We start from the raw sequence: 11,472 nt of genomic DNA, 5'->3' as shown, positions 1-11,472 counted from the left end.
AGTAGCGCTTGTTAAAATGAGGCGCTGCTGCTACTTAGCAGCAGCGCGTCTGGCTAAACCGCGCTACTGTTACCCCCTTAGCAGTAGCACGACAGGAACAGAACGCGCTACTACTACAATTGCCACACCGGTCCCGACGTGCTAGGTATAGTAGTAGCGCCCTTCTAGAAATGGCGCTACTACTACGGATTTTAGTAGCAACGCGTTTTTCCTCCCCACGCTACTATTAAAGCTATTCTCACCTAACCCCCGGCGCGGCCTGATTCCCTCTCCTCTGCTTCCTCCCCCAATTCCCCACTCTCTCTTCTCCCTCTCGTCGCCTCCGCCTCGCCACCGTCTCGCCGCCGTCTCCCCCGACTCCGCCTCGCGGCCATCTCCCCCGACCCTGCCTTGCTGCGTCTCCCCTGACCCCGCCTCGTCGCCGTCTCCCTCGACCCGCCTCGCCGCCGTCTCCCCCGACCCCGCCTCGCTGCTGTCTCCCCCGACCCCGCCTCGCCGCCGTCTCCCCCGACCCTGCCTCGCCGTGCCTCGGTGCCGCCGTCTCCCCCGACCCCATCTCTCTCCCCGGTCGCCCTCTGTAAGTACTCTCCCCTTTCGATCCCTCTTGTTTGCTTAGTATGAACCCTAGCTATTTAGTGCTATAGTATGAACCCTAGGCTAGTTTTAGTGCTAGTTAGTTAATTACAATTAGTATTAACCCTATTTAATTAGGTAGTACGAACCCTAGTTAAAAAATGGACACCTATATGGTAATTAGGGCAGTAGTTCCTAGTTACTAATTAGTTAGTAAGAACTAGGTACTAATTAGCTAGGTACTAGTTTATTTTTATTTATAGTAAGTTTATTTTTAGTAAGAACTAATTGAATTAATAGAACTAGTTAGTAAGAACTTGTTGCTATTTTTTTAGTTAAAGCAATTTTTCCCGCATCCTCGTCGTCGAGTCGGCGGAGGACGACACCTGCTTGACCAGATGGGCCATGTCCGGGACTGGGCTCCGCCGAGGTGGTACTGGGAGGCGCTACCTACCGGGGGGCGCAAGTTGGTGAGGAGCCAGCCTGTCGTTGACCCGAACCTTTTTTGGTGGCGGTCGCGTGGGCCAGTGACGGTCCAGAGGCTCGACGACCCCGCGGAGGTGGTGCGTCACCGTGTCAGTGAGGAGGACGCGGTCCGTCGCTACTTGTTTGCATTGGAGCACAGGTTCTCCAATACCTGGCAGGTTCTCCAGGGATCTCACTGGAGCTATGATCCCGTGATGGTTCCTTCTCTGTGGGTGTCAACCGCCCGCGCCGATACCCGTCGTGTGCTAGGGTTTTAGTTGTATTAGTGATGTTATATGTATGACACTATTCGGGATGTATTAGTGATAATATTCGACGATGTACGAACGCGCATGAGATGATTTACATTTGCTTATTCAATGCAGGCTAATTTGAGTCCTATAAGATATTTTGAAATGTATATCTTGTGTTGCTCAAATAGGATATGTGCTTGCCCAAGTGGCCGGTCATGTTTGCAGGTTACACCTCCGAGTGGCCTATGTTTTGCTGGAGTGTTGATTCATTTCCGTTCCGGCAAATTTCAGGCGCTCGATATGTCCTATTTTAGCAAAGGTCATGCCGGATTTTTCCGTGAATTTTGGCATGACTTATGCCAGAATATGTAGAAAATATCGAGTGCCCCGGATTTGTGTGTTGAGTATCCTGGTAGTTGTCTTTGATCGATTTTCAATTAATGTTTTAACTATGAACATAGGAAATGTCTGATGACAAAAAGGATTTCGGTATTTGCAAATACTGCAAAGACAAGCGCGGCCTGTGTGACAGAATCTTCCTAGATGATGATAGGCGCTTCAGCATCAAGCTGGACGAGAACTTCGAAGTGGATACAGTAAGTCACGATGACAAGTCTTTTTTCGTAATTAAGCATGACATATGCTTCATTTGCTTCAACTTATAATTTGTTTTATTCTTCTACTAGCGTATCCCCTGCCATGCAAGAGTTTTTGTATTGGATAAGATAGGTTGCAGTCGTACTATGGAGGTAAAGAAATTTTACTTGAAGATCGAGCATGGTTATATTTTCCATGCAAAATTATACAATTCAGACGACTACACCTATTTTGGATGCAAAACATGGGGAGCACTATGCAAGACTTATGCATTTGAGCCTGATATGGTTATCACCTTTGATATTCGTCCGGAAGATGATATTGAAGGTAATACCGACATCTGGGTCGATGTGCAGACGCCTCCAGTTATACCAAAATGTGAGTTTCTCAACCATATTTATGTCTTTGATATTGTTTATTCAAAAATAGTTGACAATTAATTTCTATTGATAGCTTATTTCGGTACAAGCAAACATGTCCAGCGCTTGGTAGACAGGACCGTATACTGTGCCGGGGCTGAACTCAACTGCGAGGAGCTTAGTCATTATGTTTCATGGCTTGCGGATCTTGATACTATCAAGACAAATTTTCTTCCTGGATTTAGAAATGCTAGTACTGAAAACGTGCGACCAATAGTGTTCGTAATGAACTACGGTCACATCTATTTAGGAAGGATGGTAAGATTTTTAATATTTGTCCTTAGTGCATCTTTTCCATACATTATTTTTGAAGCTAAACTTCATTGCTAAGTATGTTACCATACGATGTTCTTCAACAGGGAGTCCCGATGAATGTTGTACCTTATGGGATCAAGACTAAAGGTACCATGAGTACTATTAGCTTACGTCCAATATATCCTACAGATTACTTTAGTGCATTCAAGATTAGCGACGGATGCTTAATAGTGCAAGACTGGACCAAATATGTGATGGGGGAGCGCAGAGAAGTACTAGGGGGCAGCAAACAGATGCGCTACCCACGATTAGGAGACAAGTTCATCTACATGCTCCAACTTGATCAAGGAGGAGAGCTATACATGTTTTATGTTATTTTACCTGCGAGAGAGCAGCAGGAGTGATTAACTAGCTAGAAATGAGTTTGAAGATGATGATGTGCTACACTATTACTATGATGATAAAATAGCTAGTGTTGGTGGTAAGGACTATGATGATTATTATTAGCTAGTGTTAGTGGTGATTAAATAAATATTGTTGGTGATAATGACTATGATGATGATTAAATAGCTTGTGCTGGCGGATTAGATTCAAGTAGAGGCAACATGTGGTGCACATCGAAAGTACTACTAGTCCAAACTAGATCAAGTTTGGATTAGTAGTATACTTTTGACATGCACCACATATTGCCTCCACTTGAACCTAATCCACCTTCATTTGACACACTGTTATGGACATAATGATGTAAACCTCATAACTGGTATTGTACCAATATTTGTACGATGGAGAGAAAACCGCATAAATACACTAAAAATAAAAAAAATAAAAAATGAATACTAGTAACGATGGAGGGAAAACGCGCTGCCACTAGTTTCATTAGCAGTAGCGTGGGGGTGAACAAACGCTGCAGCTATTTGTCCTAGCAATAGCGCGCGCCAGCACGCGTTACTGCTAAGCAATAGTTGTAGCGCCTTATTAGTAGCGCGCCTACCCGCGCTACTAGTGAGCACAAAACTAGCGCTACTGCTAGGGTTTTCCCTAGTAGTGTTTGGATGCACCGGCAAAGTTTAAACCAACTCTCAAGGTGAGAAAGGGCAATGCACGGTACCGAAGAGGCTAGCAAAGGCGGAAAGGTGAGAGTGTGTATAATCCATGGACTCAACATTAGTCAAAAGAACTCGTATACTTATTGCAAAAATTTAGAAGTCATAAAAAATCAAGTACTATGCGCATGCTCCTAGTGGGATAGATTGGTAGGAAAAGACCATCGCTCGTCCCCGACCGCCACTCATAAGGATGCACAAGCCAGGTACACTTCATGTTTCAAATTTGTTACACAATTTTAACCATACGTGCATGCTACGGGACTTGCAAACTTCAACACAAGCATTCTTTAAATTCATAATCACCCAACTAGCATGACTTTAATATCACTACCTCCATATCTCAAAACAATTATCAAGTATCAAACTTATCTTAGTATTCAACGCACTCAAAAGAAAGTTTCACATATCTTGAATACCAAGTATATTAACATTAAGCAAATTACCATGCTATTAATGACTCTCAAAATGATCTAAGTGAAGCATGAGAGATCAATAGTTTCTTTAAAACAAATCCACCACTGTGCTCTAAAAGATCTTAGTGAAGCACTAGAGAAAACGACAAACTACTCTGAAAGATATAAGTGAAGATCAATGAGTAGCTAAATAATTATGCAACTATGCAAAGACTCTCTCATTTAATAATTTCAGATCTTGATACTTTAGTCAAACAGCAAGAAAAGCTAAACAAAACTACATTGTAAGGATAGCACAACTCATGTGAAGAAGCAAAAACTTAGGTTCAACCGGTACTAACCGATGATTGCCAAAGAAGAAAGGTGGGATGCCTACCGGGGCATCCCCAAGCTTAGATGCTTGAGACTTCTTGAAATATTATTTTGGGGTGCCTTGGGCATCCCCAAGCTTGAACTTTTGTGTCTCCTTAATTCCTCTCATATCATGGTTTCTCTTTTTATCAAAAGCTTCATTCACAACAAACTCAACAAGAACTCGTGAGATAGGTTAGTATAAGCCAATGCAAAACCTTATCATATTCTACTGTAACAAATCACTAAAATTATTATTCAACATTGAGTACTAAATGCCTCTGTATATTTAATACTTCTATCCTCAAATAGAATCATTAAACAAGCAAACATATGCAAACAATGCAACCATAACAGCAATCTGCCAAAACAGTACAGTCTGTAAAGAATGCAAGAGTATCAATACTTCTCTGACTCCAAAAATTATGAACTAAAATTCCCACTGTAATAAATTTATCAGAGCTTAATATTCAAAAAGATTCAACATTTTACCATTCTCTGACTTTTCTAGGGAATTTTTGCAACAGCGGTAAACTTTCTATTTTCAAACAGCAACATGTATACTAGCAAAATAAGCATGGCAAAGGCTATCCTTGACATTTTTATTGAAACTAAAGATGCAAAACATTACTCTAACTAACAGCAAGCAAAAACTTAGCAAAAGAAAATGACGCTCCAAGCAAAACACATATCATGTGGCGAATAAAAATATAGCTGCAAGTAAAGTTACCGATGAACGAAGACGAAAGAGGGGATGCCTTCCGGGGCATCCCCAAGCTTAGGCTCTTGGTTGTCCTTGAATATTACCTTGGGGTGCCTTGGGCATTCCCAAGCTTAGTCTCTTGCCACTACTTATTCTATAGTCCATCGAATCTTTACCCAAAACTTGAAAACTTCAACCACACAAAACTCAAAACAAAACTCGTAAACTCCGTTAGTATAAGAAAATAAAACCGCCACTTAGGTACTGTAATGAACTCATTCTAAATTAATATTGGTGTAATACCTACTGTATTCCAACTTCTTTATGGTTCATACCACTTAATACTGGCCATAGATGCATCAAAATAAGCAAACAACACAATGAAAACAGAATATGTCAAAAACAAAACAGTCTGTAGTAATCTGTATCAAACGTATACTTCTGGAACCCAAAAAATTATGAAATAAATTTTTGGACCCTAGTAATTTTCTATTAATCATCTTCAAAAAGAATCAACCTAAAAGAACTCTCCAGTAAAAATGGAAGCTAATCTCGTGAGCGCTAAAGTTTCTGTTTTTGACAGCAAGATCACATAAACTTCACCCAAGTCTTTCAAAAGGTTCTACGTGGCACTTTATTGAAACAAAAGCAATAAAACAAGATTACTACAGTAGCATAATCATGTGGATACACAAAAACAGTAAGGGTAAATATTGGGTTGTCTCCCAACAAGAGCTTTTCTTTAATGCCTTTTTAGCTAGGCATGATGATGACCATGATGCTCACATAAAAGATAAGAATTGAAACATAACGGGGGCATCATGAAGCATATGACTAGCACATTTAAGTCTAACCCACTTCCTATGCATAGGGATTTTGTGAGCAAACAACTTATGTGAACAATAATCAACTAGCATAGGATGGCAAAACAAGCATAGCTTCAAAAAATTTAACACATAGAGAGGAAACTTGATATTATTGCAACTCCTACAAGCATATGTTCCTCTCTTATAATAGTTTTCAGTAGCATCATGAATGAATTCAATAATGTAACCAGCACCTAAAACATTCTTTTCATGATCTACAAGCATAGAAAATTTACTACTCTCCACATTAGCAAAATTCTTCTCATTCGGAAAAATGGGAGTATCATAAGAGACTTGAACACTAAAAATTGTTTCCACATTAAAAGAGTAATGTTCAGAAAAAGGGTAATCATAATCATGACAAGGTTTGTAAATATAATCATCGCTAATTTTTATACCATAAGTTTCATCACAATAATCATCATAAGTAGCAACTTCGTTCTCATCATAATCGATCGAAACCTCTCCCAAGATAGTGGAATCTCTAAATAAAGTTGACAGTCTTCCAAATCCACTTTCATATTCATCACAAATAGATTCAACATTCTCCAAAATAGTGGGATCACTACTTCCTAAAGTTGACACTCTTCCGAACCCACTTTCATCAATATAATCACCATAGGTAGGAGGCATGCTATCATCATAACAACTTTGCATATCAAAACTTGGGATGCTAAAAATATCATCTTCATTAAACATAGCATCCCCAAGCTTGGGACAAACATTAATTTCAGCAAATATATTCTCAAATATTTCATACTCATCAAACATAGCTTCCCCAAGCTTGGGCCCTTTCATATCACAAGCATAATCACTCTCATCATTGAAAATATGGATAGCACCAATAGTATAGCAATTATCATCATCACAAGTAGTAGTAGGAGCAACATCATTTGGGAGGGATACCTTTTTACCTTTGTTGCTCCTTCTTTTCTTTTTCTTCTTCACATTATGTGTAGGTTCAACCTTCCTCTTTGAGCTCCTTATTGATGAGATTGGCTGAATAGAAAGCTCCTCCTCGTTACCCGATTCATCATAAGAAATAACAGGAGGAGATTGGGAAGCCTCTTCCTTTCATTAGTATACTCATCATCTTCCATTTGCTTTCTTTTCTTTAGGTAATTGGCAATATAAGGATTTTCAATGCAATTCTCCACACAATACATATAAATTTCCTCTATATCAAAACCAAGAAGTTTATAACGGGCAAGATCTGGGAGATAGTTGGTTATACGTTTCATTTCTTCATAACCCAAAAGAAGGTTAAGCTCTTTATGATGCTCAAAGGTAATCAAATTATCACAATATTTGGAAACGACTTGATCATGAAACAAATAGCATTGGAGCTTTAAATGACCATGTTCATTGCAAAGTTCACAAGGGGTACTATAAATATTCAATCTTTCAGCACATTCATCTAGCTCTTCTTGCAACAATTTGGTTTCTAAGTACTTATGCCTCTTGCAATATCTATCTTCCCTATTTGGTGTGTACTTACAAATCCAATGCACTCCAAAAAATTGACATGTTTATAGGAGACATTTTCATCATAACTAGTGCAATCATCATTAGCATCATGGATATTCAAAGAATTCGTACTAACAACATTGCAATCATGCTAATCATTCAAATATTTAGTGCCAAACAATTTAGAGATTTCTTCTTCTAGCACTTGAGCACAATTATCCTTTCCATCATACTCACGAAAGATATTAAAAAGGTGAAGCGTATGAGACAAACTCAATTCCATTTTTTGTAGTTTTCTTTATAAACTAAACTAGTGATAAACAAGAAACAAAAAGATTCGATTGCAAGATCTAAAGATATACCTTCCAGCGCTAACCTCCCCGGCAATGGCGCCAGAAAAGAGCTTGATGTCTACTACACAACCTTCTTCTTGTAGACGTTGTTGGGCCTGCAAGTGCACAGATTTGTAGGACAGTAGCAAATTTCCCTTAAGTGGATGACCTAAGGTTTATCAATCTGTAGGAGGCGTAGGATGAAGATGGTCTCTCTCAAACAACTCTGCAACCAAATAACAAAGAGTCCCTTGTGTCCCCGACACACCCAATATAATGGTAAATTGTACAGGTGCACTAGTTCGGCGAAGAGATGGTGATACAGGTGCAATATAGATGGTAGATAAAGGTATTTGTAATCTGAAATGATAAAAACAACAAGGTAACAAGTGGTAAAACACTACAAGAAATATGTCAACTTGTGAACACCACTATTGGTCACTGAAAGGTCATGGTTTTTCATTTGCGACCTTTTTGTGACCAAAAACAGAAGGTCAAAAGCTGATGGTCGTAAACTGACTATAGCGACCTTTCTTCTGGAATGGTCGAAGACGTTTATGACCAAAATATGTCCACTGTGGCGTTTTGGTCACTAGCAACCTCCCCAGGCCACGTAGGCATCCAGCGTGGCAAGCTGATGTGGCACAAGATTCAGCCCGGTCCAATTCGGTTTTCTACATGGGCCTAGCCCAAGAATTCGGCCTTTCTATATTTTTTTTCATGTGAATTTTTTGTCAGCTTCATGGACCAAGCCCAACATTGCAGCCTTTTTATTTTTGGCCCATGGCCTTTTTGTCTCAACAGTTTCATTTTTTTTCTTTTTTTCTAAATTGGGTTCACTAGTCAGGTGGGTCCCCCATTGTCTAGTTCTACTACTGGGTCCTAGCCATCAGGGCAATATTCTTCATTTTTTTATTTCACGCAAATAAATACCTGGTATTTAAATTGGCACACAGAAAACACACGAAATACTTTAAATATTATCAACCATCAAACTGCTACATCATATAACACACATACAAATGTGATCAGCATCAAGTTTACAATCAGATAACACACATACATCCCAAGTGTATCAGCCCAAGTCTATCACATGAGTCTATCACAGGAGCCCTACAAGTTCTACTAGAGGATCAGCATTATTCCAATGAAGTAGCTCCCAGAACTAGCACACATACAAGTTCTGTTAGAAGGACTTTGTTACTATCAGAACTAGCTCAATGAGGTAAAACTATGCCTCATCCCACTTTTTTGTCCTGAATGAAAGGCCATCATGTGCACATTGTAGAACAGAATGTTTAGGAACAAAATAAAAGTAAATCTAATAGCAAAGTATCAAATTAAACAAAGTATTAAAAATTGCGGTAATTTAGTTGGCAGGTACGCAATACCATGGTTTTAATTTAACAGAGTTTTTTAGAGTATTCAGAATACAGAGCAAGTGTTTGGCTACAACACAGAATGCTGTAAAATGTGTTGACTAGCCCTTAGGCAATCACATCTAGCTAGCCGATGTGGCAGCAATGCAAACACGAGCTGGCTTGTTGTGTACTATTTCTGTTATGTTAATCTAGCTAAGCAGGTTGGCTAGCCCTTGACATTCAGGTCCATATTAACCGAAGCATACATAGACAATAGATTTTGGCATGCTAGAATTCTTACTGCAAACAAGATTGTTTGTCTAGTAAATTATTCGTTAGGAACATCTCAAGTACACAAGAAAAAGGATAATGATTCATTATCCATATGAGGGTGACCTCTGTGGTGCAGTCTATTAAGCACGAGTACATTAAGAAACCCCGAAACAAAACCCTAAGCAACAAGATATCAAGAAGAGGCCCACAATTCAATGTATTTCAGGCCATGGGGGCACCAAACTGTATAACCATGCATGCAAAGGAAGCAAACAACACAAATAATGGCATTTAACAAGTGCACCAATAGTTGCATTTAAGGTAAACAAGAGCTGCATAGCAGAGTGCAAGAGAATGACAGCATAATTCTTGCTTGCTGCAATCTAAACAACATCACCACAAGTTCTATGATGCATCCAAACTTGTGAATTTGTGCACAGATCCAAGCATGATACTACGTGAGCCAGAAGTGTGCTACAGATTGCCTTTGCCAGGGAGACCTAAATGCAGGAAGTGTGCCATAGACCCAAACAATATCACGGACATAAGCTAATCAACGGAGGAAGAAGGAGGACACCGGGACCTAACCTGTACATGAAGATGTCGCGGTTTGCAAGCAGCCCTCCTTCTCCGGCTCCCACTACACACATGAGGTCTTCCAGGGATATGTTGTTCACCTGATCACCACCTCCCTGCATGCCACACACACACACACACACACTATGCAAGTTAGATTACATACAGACAGCTAACATGCCTATACTATAGCATCAACATGAGCCCTATACTATAGCATCGGTTGGGTAATTGGGCTTGAACAATAAACGAGTAGCATCCAGTATATGGGGCTAAATAACAAGGGAAGTTTCAAAGTCCCTGAGTAATGAAGACAAAGGAAAGTTGTGATTCAAACAGGTTCAGACTTTTAGAGTAATGCTAAAATTAGGAAAAGACACTTTTTGTCAATCACATGCTCACATCAGAGGCAAATGGAGATTCAGTCTGAAACTATGAATTAGTCATCGCTAGAAATTCAGACTAGGAAGCCCTGCATATTGCAATTTGGTAAACAGAGAAGAAGTGGTTCAGAGACAGTGTGTGTGTTCACATGTCTCAATACTAAGGATAACACATGAAGATAAGTACATTAACTACTAACTAATCACAAAGATATTAGCATCAAGCCATCTTGCACCACTGAGCCAGCGAATGGCAGATGCCAAACACAAATACTCATTGTAAGTATATCTCAAATTTTATCATAAAATTGACATGAATAATAACCTGTATAGGGACTCCCTAAAAAGATATACACAGTAAATTTTGTCATCACTTTGTTTGAGAAAATTACAAGCTGTGGTGGGCTAAAAATTAAGAACAAATAAAACCAGCAAAGAGCATGGGAATAAACAAACCAGCCCCCACATTCCAATAATTCAAACACTCAGCAGTCAAATGTGTGTGCGTGTGCATGTAAATGTACCGAGGTTCTGCAAAACTATGGTGCATTTAAACTATGAGATCATTTGGTCCGCACATTTAGATCATTTAACACACAGAAAAGAAAAATAACAGAGAACTTCATATGAATGTATGTGTCGTTTCCAGGATATGTTGGCACTAAGAATGCCACCAATCAGGATATACCACACAACAGAGAATAGCTTGTAGCGTCCGAGACTAATTGCCATGAGGAACGCAAATCATCCTCAGGAATTGGTAATGAACGCACATCAATCAAAACAAAGAACAAAAAAACAAATGGAATTTGTGTTGTCCCTGCAAGTGCCATAAACCAGAGCATCATCGTGAAATGGTTACTAAGCTCTGTAGAATTTGTGCTGTCCACAAGGAATAACTTTGGTCTGCCATTGCTGAAGCAAAACCCATGGCTCTTGGGTAATTAGCAGCAAACAATACATATCAGTACAAGGCTAGGCAAGATAATAAAGACTTGGGAAAAGATAGCAGAGTTTAAAAAATGATACATGCCCTTGAGGAGAGGGCAGTGGCAAGCGCGACCACGAACAAATGCAT

General features: G+C 39.7%; 1 non-coding gene across 1 annotated transcript; it reads right to left on the bottom strand.

Annotated features, from left to right (window-relative positions):
- Positions 1-11,022: 11,022 nt before the first annotated feature.
- LOC123095411 (small nucleolar RNA snoR80) lies at positions 11,023-11,156 on the bottom strand. The gene has a single exon (XR_006446251.1). It is a non-coding gene; the product is annotated as a small nucleolar RNA snoR80 (small nucleolar RNA).
- Between the last annotated feature and the right edge of the window lie 316 nt (positions 11,157-11,472).

This window comes from Triticum aestivum, chromosome 4B (genome assembly GCF_018294505.1).
Source record: "Triticum aestivum cultivar Chinese Spring chromosome 4B, IWGSC CS RefSeq v2.1, whole genome shotgun sequence".
Classification (NCBI taxonomy): domain Eukaryota; kingdom Viridiplantae; phylum Streptophyta; class Magnoliopsida; order Poales; family Poaceae; genus Triticum; species Triticum aestivum.
This window is presented reverse-complemented; position numbering and strand designations above follow the sequence as displayed.